Below are 23,895 nucleotides of genomic sequence, written 5' to 3' on the forward strand. Positions count from 1 at the left end.
TTCGCAGGTGCCCATTTCCTCTGAGCCGGAACCAACGGGTGAAGATCCCCCAGTGAAGGAGGTGGCCAAGGAACCCGTCTTGGAGAAGGTGGCAGTGACTCTCCCTTGTTGGAAGTGTCGGCGATCAGGACATTCGGCCAGTGAGTGCCCCTGGGAAGATGCCGCGGATCTACTCTGTCCCAAGAAAGCAACCCCAGTAAGGAAGAATCCTTTCCCGCAGAAGGCGGAGGTGGACGACTGGGAGGTGAAGAGACCACGCTGCGAGGGAAAGCGTGAAGACCCAGTGACGGGGATGTCCGAAAACTCCCCACGTTGGAACCGTCCACGACCAGGACGTGCGGAACAGGTGTGTCCTGGGTACTTAGAGATGTCAGCGGAAGAGAAGTACGCTGAGGGATTAGAGATGCCAGCGGAAAAGAAGTACGCTGAGGAAGTGAAGATGCCAGCGGAAGCGAAGGAGTACGCTGAGGAAGTAAAGATGCCAGCGGAAGCGAAGGAGTACGCTGAGGAAGTAAAGATGCCAGCGGAAGGGACCAAGTATGCCGAGGAGGAAAATAATCCCCTAGTCCAGGTATCGGTGGAGGAGGACTCGGACTATGGTGAGATGTCCGCCGACGAATCCCTCCAAGAGCAGATGGAATCGCCGACGAGAGCGACTGGCAGGATCGGGTGGAGTCGTGCTCCCAGTTGAATGCCCTCCGTGAAGAGAAGGAGATAGTCCTGGAGCAAGAATACCTGCCGGAAGTGCCGAAATGGACGGACGTACGGGAAGTGGATCGTGGTGCCGTGGGAGGACCCGTTCCAGAGGAAGACATGGGACCTTTGGAGATGCCCCACGAGGAGATGCGACAGATGGTGGTTGTTGCCCGGGGGGAAACGGATGCCCCGGAGGATTCCGCTGTTGGGTGGTTGTCGGTACCACACCCGGAAGACAGGGACGATGCCCCAGACGATAGGGGAGGCCAAGAGTGGGTGACTGTTGTCCCCGTGGAGGAAGATTCCCCTTGGTGGCCCACGTCGAGCGACCGTGAGGAGATGCCACTCCCCCAGAGGATCCACCGATGGAGGTCAGGAGGAACGAAGAGGAGGAATCCGGAACCGGTGGAGGAAGGATGTGGGGTCACAGCCTGTCCGGGCTGGGCCCTCGAACACAACCTCGCCGGAGGGACTTTGGAATTCCCTGACCCGCGGACGATGGACATCGTGAGAAACTTTGTAGGGACTACAAAGGAAAAAGGGGGGGGGGGGGGAATGTAGAGATGTGCCCTGTGGGCACATCAGAGGTGCTGTCCCTGGCTGTGGACAGCGCTGGGGCAGCTTGCCTGTCCCCAGCGCTGGGTGTACAACGGCGGCGGGTGTCCGGTGCAGGGATTAGACTTTTCCCTGCACCAGACTTACAGCGGCGGCGGTATTTGAAATCCGGCACCGCCTGCGAGCCAATCGCGGCTCGCGGGGCGCCGGCCAATCAGAAGCGGGCGCGGCTAGCCAGTCGGCGCTCGCCGCGTCACAGGCCCCGCCCCCGGCGTCTGACGTCAGATGCCGGGCGGGAGCCGAAGAGGCCGCGCGCGCGGAAGAGCGCAGAAGGAGACGCCGCGAGGAGAAGAGGACGGGAGGCCGCGGTGAAGAGCTCCGGTGGCCGTTGAAGAGGCCAGAAGACATCGGGCTCTTGAAAGAAGATGTCCAGCGGCGGCTGGATGCGGAAGAGCGGAGGCGGCGCCGCTGGCCAGGACGGGTCAGCGGCAGAAGAGGGCGCCGAAGACCCCCGGATCAGGTGAGGCCTCAGTGAGGCAACTTTCACCCCCCTCCCTTTTCCTCCCTAGACCATCAGGGACGGGCATTAGGCCCGGGGGCACAATTCAGGCACTAGGCCTGGGGCGCAGATAGGAGATTGGGGCCACCATTTGATTTGGTGGTTTGGGCATTAGGCCCAAGCCACCTCAACGGCGCAGAAGGCGGGCATTAGGCCCGAGGGCACATAGCGGGCACTAGGCCCGTAAGGATAGTCAGGCCTACGGCCTGTGTGCAAATAGGGGGCAATAGGCCCAGGTGATAAGCGGTTCCCCCGAGGTGAATAAAGATGGCACTGGGCACTAGGCCCGGGCCACCCTGAGGTGTTTAGGTGGGCAGGCTGTGTGGCGCCCACCCCCTTCCAGCGGTAGGTAGGGATTCAAAGGGACAGCACCGTGGGATCTTGTAATCCGATATTGTGATGTATGTTGTTACCGTGCAGGGCAAAGTGTCTGTTTGTTTTAAGTTTGTGCATAGTTGTGTTGCACCACCCACACGAGCTAGTTTGAGGGCTCTGTTTATGTAGCTAGTGTAGCGGACGCACACTAGGGTAGTTCTTGGCCCTGCACGGCTGTTTTCTCTTTACCTCCTTACAGGGACCTGTAAGTGGAGAAGATCGGAGTGCAAGACTTGTAACGGTGAGGAGCATCTGTGTGTACGTTTGTCCCTTGTCTGTCCCCGAGCGCCGGAATAGGGATTGCTCACGGACGTGAGAATCCCCTTCATCACACTACGCGCGAGTGTGTGAAATCTGGGTGGCTGAGGCTTTGTGCCAGTGATGACCTTTCACCCAACCGGTGAAGGTCGCAGTCACCCCTGGGGTATCCCCTTTTCCAGTGGAAGAAGGGTTGATACTCCCCTTAAGGTAGACTATTTTCTCCTCAGCTCGGTCGTCGGTCAGCTCCGAGAAGGAATCGCCGTGTCCGGATCCGACTGAAGATTGCCAGGTCCGTTGAAGGTTCCGGTACCTGAAGGTGAGAGAGAGCGGCGCCTGGTGAGTACCGAAACTACACCTGCACGGCAGCAGGCACTACCACACGCACCGCTGCCCCTCTTACAAAGTTGATATATATATGAATGCGAGGGGGGCGCTAAGTTAATGGCTCGCAACGGGTGCCAAAACTCCTAGTTTCAACTTTCGGCCCTGCGTACTGTATCTGCAGTTATTACTTGTGGCTACACACATGTTGTGTTACGGTTCTTGTCAGCATGTTGCTGCACTCATTCATGCCGTTGGCTTGTATTCTGTTGAATGCCACGTTCTGCGGCATGCTTGAGGTGTGAGCTGGTATGAATCTCACCTTAGTTTAACAATAAATCCTTTCCTCGAAATGTCCGTCTCCCTGGGCACAGTTCCTATAACTGGAGTCTGGAGGAGGGGCATAGAGGGAGGAGCCAGTTCACACCCTTTCAAAGTCTTAAAGTGCCCATGTCTCCTGCAGATCCCGTCTATACCCCATGGTTCTGAATGTGACCCCAGCATCCTCTACGGACTAAGAGAAAAGGATTTACCGGTGGGTATTAAAATCCTATTTTCTTGCACACAGCGCTAAAATGTCTAGTTACGGCACTGCCTTCCAATAACAATGGGCCTAATTCAGACCTGATCGTAGCAGCAAATTTGTTAGCAGTTGGCCAAAACCATGGGGGTCATTCCGAGTTGTTCGCTCGTTGCTGATTTTCGCTATACTGCGATTAGTCGCTTACTGCGCATGCGCAAGGTTCGCGGAGCGCATGCGCTTAGTTATTTTACACAAAAGTTTGGTCATTTACTCACGGCATAACGAGGATTTTTCATCGTTCTGGTGATCGTAGTGTGATTGATAGGAAGTGGGTGTTTCTGGGCGGAAACTGGCCGTTTTCTGGGAGTGTGCAGAAAAACGCTGGCGTTTCTGGGGAAAACGCGGGAGTGTCTGAAGAAACGGGGGAGTGTCTGGGCGAACGCTGGGTGTGTTTGTGACGTCAAACCAGGAACGAAACTGACTGAACTGATCGTAATGTAGGAGTAAGTCTGGAACTACTCAGAAACTGCTAAGAAATTTCTATTCGCAATTCTGCTAATCTTTCGTTCGCAATTCTGCTATGCTAAGATACACTCCCAGAGGGCGGCGGCTTAGCGTGTGCAATGCTGCTAAAAGCAGCTAGCGAGCGAACAACTCGGAATGAGGGCCCATGTGCACTGCAGGGGGGCAGATATAACATTTGCAGAGAGAGTTAGATTTGGGTGGGTTATTTTGTTTATGTGCAGGGTAAATACTGGCTGCTTTACTTTTACACTGCAATTTAGATTGCAGATTTAACTCACCACACCCAAATCTATCTCTCTCTGCACATGTTATATCTGCCTCCCCTGCAGTGCACATGGTTTTGCCCAACTGCTAACAAAAATCCTGCTGCGATCAACTCAGAATTACCCCCCATGTGCACTGCAGGGGGGGCAGATATAACATCTGCAGAGAGAGTTAGATTTGGGTGGGTGTGTTAAAACTGAAATCTAAATTGCAGTGTAAAAATAAAGCAGCCAGTATTTGCACAGAAACAATATAACCCACCCAAATTTGTAATGATGTATGGCAGGACCTGCCGCGCCTGAGGCGTGGCCGTGCTCAAAAAGGGGTGGGGCTTTATCAGAAGGGGGCGTGGTCTCGTCAGACGACCCCGGTTTTCCGTCATTTTTGGGGCGTGCCCAGCTTTCCTGAGCAGCTGGGCAGCCCACGCCGCACTCCCTGCACTGTATAGATGCCGTGCGCGTGCATCAAATTCAGTGATCCCCGGCTGCTTTGCAGAGCAGAGCAGCGGTGATCAGAGGATCTCCCAACTGCCCCACCCGCCCGCGGGACACTGCTACCCGCAGGAGGGACAGTGGGACAGTGGCCCTCATTCCGAGTTGTTCGCTCGCAAGCTGCTTTTAGCAACTTTGCACACGCTAAGCCGCCGCCTACTGGGAGTGAATCTTAGCATATTAAAATTGCGAACGAAAGATTCACAATATTGCGAAAAGACTTCTCTGTGCAGTTTCTGAGTAGCTCGAGACTTACTCTGCCAGTGCGATCAGTTCAGTACTTGTCGTTCCTGGTTTGACGTCACAAACACACCCAGCGTTCGCCCAGACACTCCTCCGTTTCTCCAGCCACTCCCGCGTTTTTCCCAGAAACGGTAGCGTTTTTTCACACACTCCCATAAAACGGCCAGTTTCCGCCCAGAAACACCCACTTCCTGTCAATCACATTACGATCACCAGAACGATGAAAAAAACTCGTAATGCCGTGAGTAAAATTCCTAACTGCATAGCAAATTTACTTGGCGCAGTCACAGTGCGGACATTGCGCATGCGCATTAGCGACTAATCGCTCGGTTGCGAGAAAAAAATAACGAACGAACAACTCGGAATGACCCCCAGTGGCCCTCATTCCGAGTTGTTCGCTCGCTAGCTGCTTTTAGCAGCTTTGCACACGCTAAGCCGCCGCCTACTGGGAGTGAATCTTAGCATAGCAGGATTGCAAACGAAAGATTAGCAGAATTGCGAATAGAAATTTCTTAGCAGTTTCTGAGTAGCACCAGACTTACTCCTACATTGCGATCAGTTCAGTCAGTTTCGTTCCTGGATTGACGTCACAAACACACCCAGTGTTCGCCCAGACACTCCCCCGTTTCTTCAGACACTCCCGCGTTTTTCCCAGAAACGCCAGCGTTTTTTCGCACACTCCCAGAAAACGGCCAGTTTCCGCCCAGAAACACCCACTTCCTGTCAATCACACTCCGATCACCAGAACGATGAAAAAGCTTTGTTATGCCGTGAGTAAAATACCTAACTTTTGAGTACAATAACTAAGCGCATGCGCTCTGCGAACCTTGCGCATGCGCAGTAAGCGACTAATCGCAGTATAGCGAAAATCAGCAACGAGCGAACAACTTGGAATGACCCCCAGTGTCCGAATAGCGGAACTGTCCCACTGAAATCAGGACAGTTGGGAGGTATGCAAATCTAACTCTCTCTGCATGTTATATCTACGCTCCCCCCACCCTGCAGTGCACATGGTTTCTCATACGTCCTAGAGGATGCTGGGGTCATCATAGAACCATGGGGTATAGACGGGATCCGCAAGAGACATGGACACTTTAAGACTCTGAAAGGGTGTGAACTGGCTCCTCCCTCTATGCCCCTCCACCAGACTCCAGTTTTAGAATTGTGCCCAGTGAGACTGGACGCACTGCAGGGAGCTCTATTGAGTTTCTCTGAAAAATACTTTTTGTTAGGTTTTTTATGTTCAGGGAGGCTGCTGGCAACAGTCTCCCTGCTTCGTGGGACTTAGGGGAGAGGAGTATGACCCACTTCCAGTGAGTTAAAGGGCTCTGCTTCTGGCTACAGGACACCATTAGCTCCTGAGGGTGCTGATCGCTGGGTACGCCTAGATGCTCACTCCCGCAGCCTGCCGTCACCCCCTTGCAGAGCCAGAAGTCAGAAGACAGGTGAGTAGCTGAAGAAAAGAAGACTTCAGTGACGGCATTTATCTGAGGTACCGCACAGCGCGTGGATGCTACGCGCCAAGCTCACACACACACACAGCACTACAAGGGTGCAGGGCGTGGGGGGGGGGCACCCTGGGCAGCTAATTAAATCCTCAGTGGACTGGCAAGAGGGGACATTAGTGCAGAGGCACTGTCCCAAAACCCCCGCCAGTATAAACATAAAAGAAGCGGGGCGGAAGTGCGCCATTAAGGGGGCGGAGCTTCATCCTTACAGCTCACTCTGCGCCATTTTCTCTCCATCAGGCTGCAGAGATGCTGGTCCTTCCTTCACACTGACAAGTATCAGGGTGCAAAACGGCGGGGGGGGGGGGGGCACTGGCTAAATTTGGTGCAAAATACTTTATATAAAAAGCACTACAGGTCTGGGGCGTTTATTGGGCGCTACAGAACCGCTGATTGGGCGCTGGGGTGTGAGCTGGCAAATTCCCTCTGTGTCTCTCTGACAGGCTTTACTGTGGGTCTGTCCCCTATATGCCAGGTGTGTCTGTGGGTGTTTGGTGCACGTGTGTCGACATGTCTGAGGCTGAAGGCTCTTCCCAGGAGGAGGCTGTATTAGGGACACAAACGGCTGCGGGGGTGACCCTGTCGGCAACGCCGACGCCGGATTGGGTAAATGTGTTAAATGCCTTGAATGCTAATGTGGCTCTTATTAGTAAGAGGCTAGATAAGTCTGAGTCTCAGACCCAGGCATGAAAGAAATCTGTAGAAGATATGTTATTGAAAAGTCAGGTCCCCTCAGGGTCACAGAAACGTACGCTGGCCCAGTTGGCAGACACTGATACCGACACGGACTCTGATTCCAGTGTCGACTATAGCAATTCCAGATTAGATCCAAAATTGTCAAAAAGCATTCAGTACATGATTGTGGCGGTAAAAGAGGTACTACATATCAATGAGGACCCGGCTGTCCCTGATTTAAGGGGCTGTATGTATAAGGAAAGGAAACCTGAGGTAACGTTTCCTCCCTCTCATGAACTGAACACGCTATTTGAAAAACTCTGGGAAGCTCCTGACAAAAAGTTTCAGATTTCCAAAAGAATTATGGTAGCATATCCGTTTCCCTCGGCGGATAGGGAAAAGTGGGAGTCACCCCCCACCATGGACAAGGCCCTGTCACGTTTGTCTAAAAAGGTGGCTCTTCCGTCACCTGACACGGCGGCCCTTAAGGATCCTGCGGATCGTAAACAAGAAACTACATTAAATTGCATTTATGCGACCACAGGTACGCTACTCAGACCTGTCATTGCATCTGCGTGGGTAAGTAGTGCTATCAAAAAGTGGGTGGACAACTTGTCTTCTGAAATAGATACCCTAGATAGGGATAGCATCCTCTTGACGCTTGGCTATATCAAGGACGCTGCAGCATACCTTAAGGAAGCTGCTAGAGATATTGGTCTTTTGGGAGCAAAGGCCAATGCCATGGCAGTCTCAGCTAGACGAGCGTTGTGGATTCACCAATGGGATGCTGATTCCAAGAAAAGTATGGAATCTCTACCATATAAAGGTAAGGCCTTATTTGGTGACGGCCTTGATGATTTGGTGTCTACAGCTACTGCGGGTAAGTCATCTTTTTTGCCTTATGTTCCTCCACAACAAAAGAAAACGCATCACTATCAGATGCAGTCCTTTCGGCCCAATAAATACAGAAAGGGCTGAGGTTCTTCTTTCCTTGCTACTAGAGGAAGGGCAAGAGGTAAACGATCACCAGCCTTGTCAGGCTCCCAGGAGCAGAAGTCCTCCCAGGCTTCTGCCAATTCCACCACATGACGTTGGGGCTCCTTTGCGGGAGTCCGCACCGGTGGGGGCACGTCTAAAACTCTTCAGTCAGTTTTGGGTTCATTCGGACCTAGACCCATGGGTTTTACAAATAGTATCCCAAGGGTACAAGCTGGAGTTTCAAGACGTTCCCCCTCGTCGTTTTTTCAAATCGGCCTTACCAGCTTCTCTTCCGGACAGGGAGGTAGTTTGCGACGCAATACAAAAGTTGTGTCAAAATCAAGTTGTCGTCAGGGTTCCCCAGTCACAACAGGGAGAAGGCTTTTATTCGAGCCTGTTTGTGGTCCAGAAGCCGGACGGCTCGGTCAGACCAATCCTAAACCTGAAATCCCTAAATTTCTACCTAAAGAGATTCAAATTCAAGATGGAGTCTCTCCGAGCAGTGATCTCCAGTCTGGAGGAAGGGGATTTTATGGTGTCGGTGGACATAAAGGATGCCTACTTACATGTTCCCATTTATCCTCCGCATCAGGCTTACCTGAGGTTTGCAATCCAGGATTGTCATTACCAATTTCAAACGTTGCCGTTTGGTCTGTCCACGGCTCCGAGGATTTTCACCAAAGTGATGGCGGAGATGATGGTTCTCCTTCGCAAGCAAGGAGTCACGATTATCCCATACTTGGACGATCTCCTGATAAAGGCGAGATCCAGGGACCAGTTGGTGCAAAACGTTGCACTCTCCCTGACAGTTCTTCAGCAACATGGTTGGCTCCTAAATTTGCCAAAATCACAGTTGATTCCGACGACGCGGTTGCCGTTTTTGGGAATGATATTGGACACAGAACTACAGAGAGTCTTTCTTCCAGTGGACAAGGCTCTGGAACTTCAGAGTCTGGTCAAACAAATTCTGAATCCAGCAAGAGTGTCAATCCATCAATGCATTCGGTTGCTGGGGAAGATGGTTGCGGCCTACGAGGCCATTCAGTTTGGCAGGTTCCATGCCAGAATGTTCCAGTGGGACCTGTTGGACAAGTGGTCCGGGTCCCACCTACACATGCACCGGAGGATAATCCTGTCTTCCAAGACCAGGATATCACTCCTGTGGTGGCTGCACAGCTCTCACCTCCTAGAGGGGCGCAGGTTCGGGATACAGGACTGGATCCTAGTAACCATGGATGCAAGCCTCCGAGGCTGAGGTGCAGTCACAATGGGAGAAAACTTCCAAGGAAGATGGTCAAGTCAGGAAACTTGTCTCCACATAAATGTTCTGGAGTTAAGGGCCATTTACAACGGCCTTCTGCTAGCGGAACATCTTCTTCGAGATCTGCCTGTACTGATCCAGTCGGATCATACGGATGTAACAGCAGTAGTGTTCATAAACCGTCAGGGCGGAATGAAAAGCAGAGCGGCAATGGCAGAAGCCACAAGGATTTTCCGCTGGGCGGAAAAGCATACAAGCGCTCTGTCAGCGATCTTTATTCCAGGAGTGGACAACTGGGAAGCAGACTTCCTCAGCAGACACGATCTCCATCCAGGAGAGTGGGGCCTCCACCAATAAGTCTTTGCAGAGGTGACAAGTCGTTGGGGAGTTCCTCAAGTAGACATGATGGCATCTCGTCTCAACAAGAAGCTTCAGAAATATTGTTCCAGGTCAAAGGACCCTCAAGCAATTGCAGTGGATGCACTGGTGACACCATGCGTGTTTCAGTCGGTGTATGTATTCCCTCCACTTCCTCTCATTCCAAAGGTTCTAAAGATCATAAGAAGAACAAAAATCCATGCGATCCTCATTGTCCCAGACTGGCCAAGGAGGGCTTGGTATCCAGATCTTCAGGAATTACTCATAGGAGATCCCTGGCCTCTTCCTCTGCGCGAGGACCTGTTACAACAGGGGCCGTGCGTGTATCAGGACTTACCGCGGCTATGTTTGACGGCATGGCGGTTGAGCACAAAATCCTAGCCTGTAAGGGTATTCCCAGTGAAGTCATTCCCACACTTATTCAGGCCAGAAAAGGGGTAACGTCTAAACATTACCACCGTATTTGGAGAAAATATGTTTCTTGGTGTGAATCCAAGGGGGCTCCTACGGAGGAGTTTCGGCTCGGACGTTTTCTCCATTTTCTACAAGCAGGTGTGGATGCGGACCTAAAATTGGGCTCCATTAAGGTACACATTTCGGCCTTATCGGTTTTCTTTCAGAAACAATTATCTCCCTTCCAGAAGTTCAGACTTTCGTGAAAGGCGTGTTGCACATCCAACCTCCATTTGTGCCTCCAGTGGCACCATGGGATCTTAACGTGGTATTGCAGTTCCTTCAATCACATTGGTTTGAACCTTTACGGAAGGTGGAGTTGAAATTCCTCACTTGGAAAGTGGTCATCCTGTTGGCCTTGGCATCTGCAAGGCGGGTGTCTGAGTTAGCGGCCTTGTCTCACAAGAGCCCTTATTTGATCTTCCATGAAGATAGAGCTGAATTGAGGACACGTCAACAATTTCTGCCGAAGGTGGTTTCCTCTTTCCGCATGAACCAACCTATTGTGGTGCCTGTGGCTACTGCCGCCTTCGCTGAGTCAAAATCTCTGTATATGGTCAGAGCTTTGAAGATTTATGTCACCAGAACGGCTCAGATTAGGAAAACAGAGGCTCTGTTTGTCCTGTATGCTCCCAACAAGGTTGGGTGTCCTGTTTCCAAGCAGACCATTGCACACTGGATCTGTAACACGATTCAGCATGCTCATTCCACGACTGGATTGCCGTTACCGGAATCGGTAAAAGCCCATTCTACTAGGAAGGTGGGCTCATCCTGGGCGGCTGCCCGGGGGGTCTCGGCATTACAACTTTGCCGAGCAGCTACTTGGTCGGGGTCAAACACTTTTGCACAGTTCTACAAGTTTAACACCTTGGCCGCTGAAGACCTTAAGTTTGGTCAATCGGTGCTGCAGAGTCATCCGCACTCTCCCGCCCGTTCTAGAGCTTTGGTATAACCCCATGGTTCTATGATGACCCCAGCATCCTCTAGGACGTATGAGAAAATAGGATATTAATACCTACCGGTAAACCCTTTTCTCTTAGTCCGTAGAGGATGCTGGGCGCCCGTCCCAATGCGTACTGTATCTGCAGTTATTAGTTGTGGTTACACACATGTTGTGTTACGTTATTGTCAGCATGTTGCTGCAAGTGTTCATGCCGTTGGCTTGTGTTCTGTTGAATGCCACGTTGTGCGGCATGCTTGAGGTGTGAGCTGGTATGAATCTCACCTTAGTTTAACAATAAATCCTTTCCTCAAAATGTCCGTCTCCCTGGGCACAGTTCCTATAACTGGAGTCTGGAGGAGGGGCATAGAGGGAGGAGCCAGTTCACACCCTTTCAAAGTCTTAAAGTGCCCATGTCTCCTGCGGATCCCGTCTATACCCCATGGTTCTATGATGATCCCAGCATCCTCTACGGACTAAGAGAAAAGGATTTACCGGTAGGTATTAAAATCCTATTTTTACCCATCTGCTAACAAATTTACTGCTACAATCAGGCACTGCCATATTAAGGTCCACATGGCGATATTCTATGGCTCCCTATTATCGCGCTGATCGCGCCCATAAGAGACAGGTTTAGCCGCGTAAAGCAGCTAAACCCGACTAAAGTCATGGGCGTGATCGCGAAAAGTCCCGTTTGGGCGTCCAAACGGGTCACTTTTCGTACATTTTAGCTCACCACCCCAGGGGGTGGCGAGCTGAAATGCTGATATCGCGCCCATCGGCAGTAACATTTGAATACTTCCGGAGGGCGCGATGGGGGGCGGGAGGACAGCTGGAAGATTTAAATCCCGCCCAATAAGTGCTATGTGTAAATAAAAAAATTATAAATAAATATCTGTATGTGTGTGTGTGTGTGTGTGTGTGTGTGTATATATATATATATATATATATATATATATATATATATATACTGTAAACGAGGCACCTGTAAAGAAAAAGATTAGTAAAAATCTCCTATTAGGAGAAACTGGTGGATAGTGGATCGTGGTGTTATTTTGCACAGTCCGTCAGTTTCCCCTCACTTTCCCAACCTTTGATCTTTATAGTGGTTAAGGGTCCGTAGGAGCGTACTGTGTGCAGTCCAGGTCTGACTACTGTGTCAGGCTCCTCCTGCCCGTGGTGCTGCCACCGCGTCCAGCGGCAGCAGTCTCCGGCTGATGGCGTCACTCTGGCGGGCGGCAGACGGTGAGGAACGGTGCAGTTTGTGCTAGGTAGTAGCGCTTCCACTCCACAGCCTATACACACACACACACACAAACACACACACCACCTCAACATATACACACACAGTACATACACACACCACCACCACCACCACATATACACACACACCACACCTGCGTATACACACACAGTACACCAACACACCCACCACTGCTGAATATACAAATATAGTACACACACCACCACATATACCCACACACACCACTGCTGCATTTACACACACACAGTACACCAACACACCCACCACTGCTGCATTTTCACATACAGTACACACACCACCACATATACACACCCACCACGGCTGCATATACACACACAGTACACCAACACACCCACCACGGCTGCATATACACACACAGTACACCAAAGCACCCACCACTGCTGCATATACACACACAGTACACCAACACACCCACCACTGCTGCATATACACATACAGTACATCAACACATACCACTGCTGCATATACACATACAGTACACCAACACACACCACTGCTGCATATACATATACACACAGTACGGTATACACACCACCACATATACACACACGCAGTACACACTACATAAACATTCAGTACCAGGCTTCATGCAGCAGCAGCAGCAGCTCCTCGTGTAGTTTGGTGCCGGAGCTTGTGACAGGCACAGGACCCCAGAGACGGAGACACTGGAGGGGAGGGGTGGCAACCACACTGCCTGCACGGATCTCTGAAGTCTGAACTCCGAGAGTGCTAGAGCTGGAGGAGGCGAGGTAGGGGAGAGAGGGCAGCCGCTTCCGCTGGCAGTGTGTGACAGGAAAAAGTTTTTTTCCTGTCAACACTGTCAGTCTCCTATGGGCCTATTTTCAATGGGAGGCCTGGAGCTGCAGCTCCATCTGCCCCATTGTTAATCAGACCCTGCAATCTGGTCTTTGTCTTGATAAAGAAATACAAGAGGACAGTATATGCAGACGAGACAGAGACAGAGGGATCAACAGTTATACATCCAGAGTCCGCTTTTTACTATTATTAGCTGAAGTACCCGGCTTTCCCTGGGTTTAAATTTTCAAGTACTTCAGGTATCAATGAGTTGGATGTAACTGTCAACATTTTAAAAAGTAATTGGCAGCTTAGCAGCTCTTCCAACACACCCATGAGGTGGCTGTCTAATGTCGGTTTTTGTTTTTTTTCCGGGTGTCGCCAGTAGCCCTAATCCCCAGTTTACCTCTCTGTTTAGTAATATTGGGTTATATATATATTTTTTTTTGCAGGGTAAATACTAGCTGCTTTTGCATGTCACCCACATGCAAAATAAAAATGTATAATGCAATTTAGGTTGCAGTTTGAACACACCACACCCAAATTTAAATCTGTCTGAACATGTTACACCTGCCCCACCTGCAATGCAACATGGTTTAGCCCAATTTCTTGTGTTGCCCCACAAATGGCCTGCACAAATAGTGGCGGCTGTAATCTTGCCAGTTCTGATGCATGTGTCACCATAGAGAAGGGAGGAAGCAGATTGTAATAGTGTAATGTATGTTCTATAAGTGTAAATTTACAGATTTTGTTAAAGAAAAATTTATCAATTATGTTCTTATGTATTGTTCAGAAAACAAACTATGTTTGAAGCTGGATCATATCTACAAAATATGAAAAAAAAAAAATATCTTAAAACAAAGAAACCAAAAAGGAACAAACTTACTGATATATATTTTTAATGTTTAGATTGGGTCCTCTGTTTCTGCTTCTGTTTGGTGCCCTTCAGATAAGGTGCGAAAAAATGTCCAGGTCATAACACCGCGTGCGGCACACAGGACCAATGCTATTCATCTGTAGCCATTGTGTCAGGCAAGTGACATGGAAGGTATGGTGGCAGGAGGATAAAGCCATTTTCCATTCCAACTTCTATGTCAGACATGCAGATGGTATAGGTGGTCATTCCGAGTTGTTTGCTCGCTAGCAGTTTTTAGCAGCCGTGCAAACGCTATGCCGCCTCCCACTGGGAGTGTATTTTAGCTTAGCAGAAGTGCGAACGAAAGGATCATAGAGCGGCGGCAATTTTTTTGTGTGCAGTTTTAGAGTAGCTCAATACCTACTCAGCACTTGCGATGACTTCAGACTGTTCAGTTCCTGTTTTGACGTCACAAACGCCCAGCGTTCGCCCAGCCACGCCTGCGTTTTTCCTGGCACGCCTGCATTTTTTCTAACACTCCCTGAAAACGGTCAGTTGACACCCAGAAACGCCCACTTCATGTCAATCACTCTGCGGCCAGCAGTGCGACTGAAAAGCTTTGCTAGACCTTGTGTGAAACTACATCATTCGTTGTAATAGTACTTCGCGCGTGTGCAATGCGCCGCATAGGCATGCGCAGAAGTGCCGTTTTTGGCCTCATCGCTGCACAGCGAACTAATGCAGCTAGCGATCAACTTGGAATGACCACCATAGTACGCTACGTCCTCTCTTTCTGCAACAGTGCATCTGCTGTAGGTGGGAATACTGGGCAGAATGGGCCTCAGGATGTTCGCCAGCATCAGGAGTGCTTCTCTCAGTGGAGCTGCCCAATTTTCACTGGCACTGGCCTCATTTCTTCCTTTTTCTAATGATGGTCCAGCTCTTCCTCTTCCTGATGATGGTTCAGCACTTTCTCTTCCCGATGATGGTGCCGTTCCTCCTGATGATGGGCCAGCTTTTCCACTTCCAGATGATGGTCACTGTTCCTCTTCCTGATGATGGTCCATCATTGGATGGTCTGCGGCATCCTGACCATGTCTCACTGATGTTATGGTTTGTTCCTCCATTTCCAATCAGCTGGAGTAACTCCCTTTGGGTCATTGTAGCAGGTGACAGTAGTTGTAGAAATAGAGTAAGAAAAAACACAGATGTGATTGTGCACTGAGATCCGGTCACTGGTGAATCGCTGGCAGCAAATACTAGTGAGCGAATGGATCTTTCTTGGGAGGCTGTTTCTCATGCGTCAGCAGCAGCGTCAACTCAAGAAATGCCAGTGAAATTGCTGTGCACTGAGGATTTATGCCATGGAGAATTCATATGTGGCATGTGGGCGGCAGTTGGTGATGGCAGTTGGTGATGACCGTGCTTCACATCAACATCGAGGGGGTAATTCAGACCTGATCGCTTGCTAGCTGTTTTTTGCAGTCCTGCGTTTGCATAGTTGCTGCCCACCGGGGAGTGTATTTTAGCTGTGCAAGTGTGCGATCGCATGTGCAGCCGAGCAGTACAAAATGATCTTGTTCAGTTTCTGAGTAGCCCAGGACTTACTCAGCCGCTGCGATCACTTCAGCCTGTCCGGGACCGGAATTGATGTCAGACATCTGCCCTGCAAACGCTTGGACACGCCTCCATTTTTCCAAACACTCCCAGAAAATGGCCAGTTGACACCTACAAACGCCTTCTTCCTGCCAATCTCCTTGCGATCGGCTGTGCGAATGGATTCTTCATAAAACTTATTGCACAGCAACGATCCGCTTTGTACCCGAGCGACGCGCCTGTGCATTGTGGTGCATGCGCAGTTCTGACCTGATTGCAGCACTGCAAAAACCGCTAGCGAGCAATCAGGTGTGGATTACCCCCCCACCCCATATTCCCACTGATATTACATAGTGATACATGTAGGAAATAACATGCTGGTGCTAAGGAGTAATTACATCAAAACAGGGTGGCTTGCGGCGTCTACCGAAATCATCTCATTTATGCTGTTGGACCCAGTGAGTTCAACTCATTGCTGCTGCCATCCCTACTCCTCCGTTAATGGGTGTGTGTTTGTGTGTGTGTGTGTGTGTGTGGGTATATATATATATATATATATATATATATATATATATATGTATATGTATATGTATATGTATGTGTGTGTATATATATGTGTGTGTGTATATATATATATATATATATATATATATATATATATATATATATATATATGTCCCCATATAATATATTAGCACAGAAAAGTTATATTACCATGTGCAGAGTCAATCCAATATGCATGTTAGTGAAATAATCTTTCACGCAGCATACCTTCATTCCTCAATGTTACAACAGTATCTGTATAAGAATATAAAAAAGGGGGTGCACGGTAGTGAAGTACCATCACATTAAATTTAATGAACAACAGCAATAAAAATACTTTGAATTAACAATAACTCACATATCCTAGATTGCCTGGCTAGAATCATCTGCATTTTGAATACCCCACTCGCTGCTTATATCCTATAGACACCTGGTCATTTGTCCGATAACTGTACCACCCAAGGCAGCTAGTTCCATGCCTTCAGACCTCAAAACATCAGCCCTTGGCACCATTATTTGCACGTTTCCTGTGGTCCTGGGTAAGGAACAAGTACGCCTTTTTTACATTGACCTTAACCTTGCATCAGGTTTGTATCCAGAGATATATGTCCCAATATAACAACGTGCCTAATTGAACTATTTGAATCAGCTGGAATATAAAGGCTGTGTGTGTATATGTATGTATGTGTGTGTGTGTGTGTGTGTGTGTATATATATATATATATATATATATATATATATATAATACATTCTCTCTTTAAACAAGTTGCTGTTCCGCAGCACACAGCAGGCAATTTCAGGACATGTCATATTCTCAGCTCTCCTCTGCTTCCCCTTCCCCTCATGGTTGCCCAAGGTTCTGTCCTTGGCTGCCTTTCACTTCTACCTCTGCACATCTCTACTGTATGTCTAGAAGGGGTTTATGAACAGAGTTAAACCAGGCCTGGCAACCGGGGAGTACAGGTGGATACTTACATTGGCCCCAAGACTAAGGGGCCTCTGACCCGCAGGAGACTTGGGAGCCCAGTTCATGTGCCCCACAGGTTGCTGCCAGCCTGACAGTTGGCACAGTAATTATTTTCTCTTGTACAGCGCTTGATGTCTGAATGTTGTGCTGCTATATGGCAGAGAAGCAGGCAACAGAAGGTAAGTATAGGCTGGAGAGTTCCTTGTAGTGGGGCTGGAGAATCATGGGGAGGAAGGGGGGACTGTGAGATGCAGAGACACTGGGGCAGATGGTGCTGAAGGCAGAGCTGGAGCTGAAGAGACACAGGTGAGGATGTGGCTGGAGAGACTCTGAGGATGAGTCGATGGTTGGGGGGGGGGGGGATGGGGGCCCCAATAACATGAGTGTGACGGGCCCCAAGATTTCCGTTGCTGATCCTGAGGTAAACGTGTTATGAGTGCCACTTTTATAATTAGTTGTGTTAGACTTTTATTTAGGATGTATTATTGTTATTATTCACTTAATTATCTTTCAGGTACTATCTGGCATCCTATGCAGTAATGTTGCTTTGTTTTTTTTCTTTGTGTGATGTTAATGCAACATATTGCCAGTTGTGAATTTCCCACTAAGCAAGTGAGGCACGTGCCTAGAGGTGACACTTGCTGGGAGCACAGTATGCTCACTTGCACGACAACCCTGCTAGGCTGATGAGGCCAGGTTATCCTTTTTTTATTTTTTTTGTCATTACAATTTATTTTTTTACTGGTGAGGGAGGAGGGAGGAATGGCCAGTAACCTGTGGTGGTGGAGGGTGAAGTTGGTGCTGCTTTGGCAGCCGGGACACCCCAACATAAAGTGGGCAGCAACATGATGGGGGACGACCAATAGTGTTGTACCTAGGGGCGGCCTGACCCCTAAATTTGCCCCTCCCTATTACCAGCCATTGCACCTAACTCTCCTACCCTTATACGGCTTTGATTTATCTGTCTTTCATATTATTACTCTTGATGTTAGTGTGGATCAAGCAGGATTTTCTCTTTTATCCTTGGTCCTGGATGAGTCACTGAAGACATGAGCAGTGCTAGCTGCCCCTTACTTTAGCACCCATTTGTGATACATTACATACATGTATATCTGTATCTATATCTATATCTATCTATATCTATATATAGATCAAAGAGTAAAGCAGGCGGCACTCGGCAGTCTGGAATCCGTTAATTCTTTATTAGCAACAAGCCAACATGTTTCGGAGCTTCCTCCGTCCTCAGGGCAGTATTACCAAATGTGCACAAACATACATACATATATCCCCAACCAAATCAAATCACAGTAAGCCCTAATCACACTCACCTGCTCCACGGCGCGCCGGCGATACCACTCTCCCGGTCCGCTGCAGCGTCTCGCGGGTGACGTCATCACGGCGCGCCGCGTCGCAGGGAGCTTCCATAGTAACCAGGACGCTAATAGACAGCGTCCATAGAGCCGCCTGTGTAAAAGAGACAAAGACAGGTGAACATGGTATAGTGAAACCATACTACAGTATTGACAGTGAAACATTTAAAACACTTAAAAGAGTGACGAGCAATATCACTACTAGCGCTCAAATCCCATCATATTAAATTCAATTACATAAATATGCATGTTTACAATGCCGATAAGGCTCATATATATCACTAAATGAAAAAAAGAAAAAGAAAAAAGAAGAAGAAAGAGAAACACAGTCAGATAATCTACAGAAAACATTGTAGGCCCAATTCTCATTCAGGCCCTTAGGAGAAATCGTGCCTAGGGAAAAAATCCACCTGGATTCTTTCTGCAAAAGGATCCTATTTCTGTCACCCCCCCCTGTGGGATTTAGGTACATGATCTATTAGAATGGCCCTAATGGATGCGACATTATGTTTGGCCTCAAGACAATGTCGGGCAAAAGGCTGTTCACTGAGGCCCTTCTCGTAAGCCTTCTTAATGGCACTACGATGAAGGGCCATCCGTTCCCTAAACTGGCGAATGGTCTTACCTATATAGGCTAAACCGCAGGGACAGGTCAGGAGGTATACTACGTGCGTAGTGGTGCACGTAAGCCTGTGTTGTATTTTAATCTTGCGACCAGTTAGGGGGTGATTAAAGGTGGCTCCTGAAATCAGGGTGTTGCAAGTTGCACACCCCAGGCATCTATAGCAACCTAACTTCTGTCTCAGGAAATGAGACTCCCTGGGCTTGGTTAGATTGGTAACATCAAGCTTCATAACCATATCACCCAGGTTCCTCCCTCGTGTGTAACAAGGCATAATACGTGTTTCCGCTAAAGATGACAAGGCCTGGTCAGTCTGAATTATGGGCCACATTTGTTTGGCCTTATGCACCACCCTTTTACTAGCTGTGGTGTGAGTATTGACCCAGGCTAATCTTTTAGGATCACTTTTAACCTTGGCGGGGTGTAGGGTATGCTCACGTGGTATGCTTAAAACCTTAGTTTTGGCCGCCTGTAACGTTCTCAATGGGTAGCCTCGATGTGCGAATTTGGTCAGCATACTATCTAGTGCCACCACGGTTTCTTGAGGATCAGAAGTAATCCGTCTAACTCGCAAAAATTGTGAGTACGGTAATCCTCTTTTAAGCGCTAACGGATGGAAACTTTGGTAACTAAGGAGCATATTGCGGTCCGTGGGTTTAATATAAATGGAGGTAGATACCCTTTGGTTGGAACAAGTAATGGAGACATCTAGGTAGTTAATAATAACCTCATCAATAGTATATGTAAATTTGACTACATGAGATGTCGAATTATGTGTATCCCAAAGATCCGCAAGTTCCTCCTTGAAACCCCCCCAAATAACTAACAAGTCATCAATATAGCGCTTATAGTATATAACGTGCTGCATGACTGTTGTATTCAGGTAGAACATCTGTTTTTCCACCTGATGCATGAAGGCATTGGCGTACGATGGAACCATAACTGCTATTTCAAATCTGTCTGCAGCAATAAACTTTTCAGCAAATTCTGATGTTGTTTGACATGTTACTTGACCCCCTTTCCACTTGAGAAAACTGACTTAGAGTCAAGATGGCCAATTTAAAGATGGTGCCCATGTTCGGTACCTACCCTAAAAGATAGCCCACCTCCCCCATACCTTACAGGCGTATTCAGTTTTCTCATTTCCTACACAGTTTTTTAAACATATGGGTGTACTGCGACTTTTGAATCACCCTGTATATATTCAGACAAGTCTTTGCCTGCCCCAGTGGATCACACAATGTACAAGCACACATTTATTTTCAGGGCCAGTTTACTTGGAAGCCAGTTAACCTACCATTATGGCTTTGGACTGTTGGAATAGACAACTATTGGTCGACAGTAACTAGGTCGACAGGGGCTCTAGGTCAACATGTTCTAGGTCGACGGGTCAAAAGGTCGACATGAGTTTTTCACAATTTTTTTCTTTTTTTTTAAATTTTTCATACGATTGGGAATAGCAACCTTGGCCCGAGCGCAGCGGTAGCGGAGCGAAGCACTTTGGCCAAAGCATGGCAAGCGGACATGGTGCACTGATTTGGGGTTCCCGGTCACTGTACAGAGAAAACGACAAAAAAAAAATGAAAAACTCATGTTGACCTTTTGACCTGTCGACCTAGTCCATGTCGACCTAGTTACTGTCGCTCAATAGTGGTCGACTTAAACACTGTCAACCTAGCTACTGTCGACCTTCCATACCACACTTTTAACCTTGCACAGACTCAAACTAGAGGGAGCAATGCTAAGTGCTATGCTGCTTTACAGATATGTAGAAAATGTAATAAGTGCATTATGCATTATATAAAAGTTATTTTTAACACATATAAAAAAAATATATAGTAAAAGTGAATCCTACTTTGCTCTTTACAATTTGTTTGCTGTTGATTGGGCACCAGATTATATGTTAAATATTTATTCCCTGTGCTCCAATTAATGTGGTCTGGAAAAAGACTGCCGTCAGTACGAAACAGTACTATAGAAGTAAATAAATGAATGCAGTACATTTCTCTTGGACATGGGAAATTATTCAGCAGTGTGTGGCGAGAGGCCTTTGGCGCTTTAGCTGTTGCATTCCAATTTGTGATTCAATTGGCACAATCACAGCGCAATGCCCCTGCTTTTCTAGAACATCCCCTGTATATGCCATATAAATCCTTCTGCTTTTACTTCTTCAGGGTGACTCCGGGGTTGACCTGAGCTTTTTCTAATGCACTGGAGTCTTCTCGGAATATCTATAAAACTAAAAATCTGTAAAGTCTATTAGAGTGGAGCACCAGTGACCTGCTCTTGTAATAACACAGCCCAATTAATGTCAGCTTTGGTTTCATGATGAATTGGTTCAAACAAATTGATTTGGCTTTTCAAAGAAACTAAAACAACAGACAAAAAAGAGACATTCCATCCAGATCTGACAGCAAACTGGCTTTTTATTTTCCAACTGTTATTGCTTCATTTTAACAGACAACTTCCTACAGGTTCACCTTACAGAATAAACATGGACTTTGAAATAGAATGTTGGCTTGCGGGATTCCTGATGCCCTGTATCCAAAATTATTTTAAACATAAAACTAGGCCTGCATCGTTTTTGTCTTGTTAATAATGGAGAATTTCATTTAATGAAAATATCTTATTAATGCCTAAGTATATTGAAGGTGGTATGTGTAACTACTACTAAAAAACACTTTTATATTATATACACTTTAACCACCTAACTGGCTAATATTTTTCACAAAAACCACTCAGAAATTGACAGAATTTTTTTTATGATTGACATAGGTTAAAAATGCCTAGTTAAAACCTATCCAACATGGTTTTATTGTATATATATATATATATATATATATATATATATATATATATATATATATATAAAATTATTATTATCCTTTATTTATATGGCGCCACAAGGGTTCCGCAGCGCCCAATTACAGAGTACATATGCACATAATCAAAACAGGAAAACAGTGACTTACAGTTGAAGACAATAAAGGACAAGTACAGGGTAACTAAGCATATCTACACCAGTAAACAACATAGAGATAAGTTCCAGGTGGCCAAAAAAAAACTGCGGGATCTGGGCAGTTGAGGATTATTAAAGTAAGAAAAGTATAAGCACATGAGGGAAGCGGGCCCTACTCGTGAGAGCTTACATTCTATTTATTATATAAATAATATATTTATTTTATTTTTTTAAACACTGGTCAAAACATTGATGGGTGAGATATTGGATCATCGGTGATCAGAACATCACTACCATCGCAATGCCTGGCGACTGCTCTTTTCTGCAGTCATCGGCTGTACACAGCAAGGTAAGGTCTGCTTCTGTTGCAATCTCCAGCAGCTGCTAAACTCTCCAGCCCCTGGATGGGGGTTCCACCAAGCTGACTGATCAGCAGTGATCGACAGCATGGCAGGCACTGGGGGAGGCAACCAGGAATCAGCTGGAAGATCTTCCAGCAGCCGTACAGTGAGCATTTCTGACTGGTCACATCAGATGTGACCATGTCAGGGAAAGACCAGCCATCTGATGCGACCACACCATGCAAGTGGTTAAAGTGTGTAATATTACAGCTAAATATATGGGGAAAAGGTGAAAATAAGTGTAGCTGCAAGTACATGATGTAGTGAGGAGTGTTGCTCACCTTACCCAGTGGCTATGATTCCACAGAATAATATTAGCATGAAATAGAGTACAAGCAAGTCATTATTTGCATTCAGTTTTGGTACCTTAGTGCTGACTGGAGCCATGAACAGTGCAAAGTGCTGAAAATAAAACTATTGTTTGTTAAAATGTTTGTTTCAAGGGCAATCTTTCTCTTCATCAGGGCAAGATGAAAAATAATATTAAATAACAATAAACTGTTGTGTCTATTGACACCCAGAAGAGAAAAGAACAAGCATATACATACTATGCAAACTTACATTATTTTCATATTTACCCAAGTTCTGCTAATTGTACCATGTAATAATCACATAACACCACCAAAAGAAATCTGAGCTACTCTTATTTTGACCAATGCTTGCAGATTGAACTGCTGCAATAAGTAATGAATTAATTTAAATGTATTTTCTACTAACTTTTTAGGTAAACAAAGGGTTTGTGTATTTTATTGAGGAAAGCAGATGTCAAATTGCCTTGTTTGCAACCATATTGATAACAGGGCACCTTTGAATAAATAATCAACCTTTTTTATTATCTAGCTTACAGATGAAAGGTAACTGCTCGACACCATATAATTCTTTGTTTGAGCCATATGGTTCTTTCTGCTACAAAGTTTAAGCTATATAGATAATTTATGATCAATCAAAGAAGAACATAATAAATGTGTGCATAAATTTTAAACCCTTGAAAGTAATGGAGTAACATGTAAATGAGAGATACTGTATATTCTTCTTGGAGAAACTATAAGAATCTCTTTAGGAATCAATAAAGTTGAATCATGTTTCATATGTATGTGTGCAGAAAATTATTCTATGTTTAATGAAATGAATGCAATATCTTAACATGTTCTATAAGGGACTTTATCATATATTTTGGGTTAATGAATAGAAATGTTCTGGGGCAAAAAGGGTAATAAATGTGTAGTAAAGCAAATTAGTATGGGAGTCAAATTCCTCAGTTGGTCCAATTATTCTCTTACAATTTAAAAATCATGTATGGCAATGGATAAAAGATTTGCCAATAAGCATTGTAACTAGAGATGAGCGGGTTCGGTTTCTCTGAATCCGAACCCGCCAGAACTTCATGTTTTTTTTCACGGGTCCGAGCGACTCGGATCTTCCCGCCTTGCTCGGTTAACCCGAGCGCGCCCGAACGTCATCATGACGCTGTCGGATTCTCGCGAGGCTCGGATTC

At 47.1% G+C, this 23,895-nt stretch overlaps 1 long non-coding RNA gene across 1 annotated transcript; it reads right to left on the reverse strand.

The window, feature by feature from the left end:
- Window positions 1–18,231: 18,231 nt before the first annotated feature.
- Window positions 18,232–23,047, reverse strand: LOC135057572 (uncharacterized). The gene is made up of 2 exons (XR_010244208.1): window positions 22,962–23,047; window positions 18,232–18,512 (listed from the first exon to the last, which is right to left on the reverse strand). It is a non-coding gene; the product is annotated as an uncharacterized LOC135057572 (long non-coding RNA).
- Between the last annotated feature and the right edge of the window lie 848 nt (window positions 23,048–23,895).

This window comes from Pseudophryne corroboree, chromosome 3 (genome assembly GCF_028390025.1).
Source record: "Pseudophryne corroboree isolate aPseCor3 chromosome 3, aPseCor3.hap2, whole genome shotgun sequence".
Taxonomy (NCBI): domain Eukaryota; kingdom Metazoa; phylum Chordata; class Amphibia; order Anura; family Myobatrachidae; genus Pseudophryne; species Pseudophryne corroboree.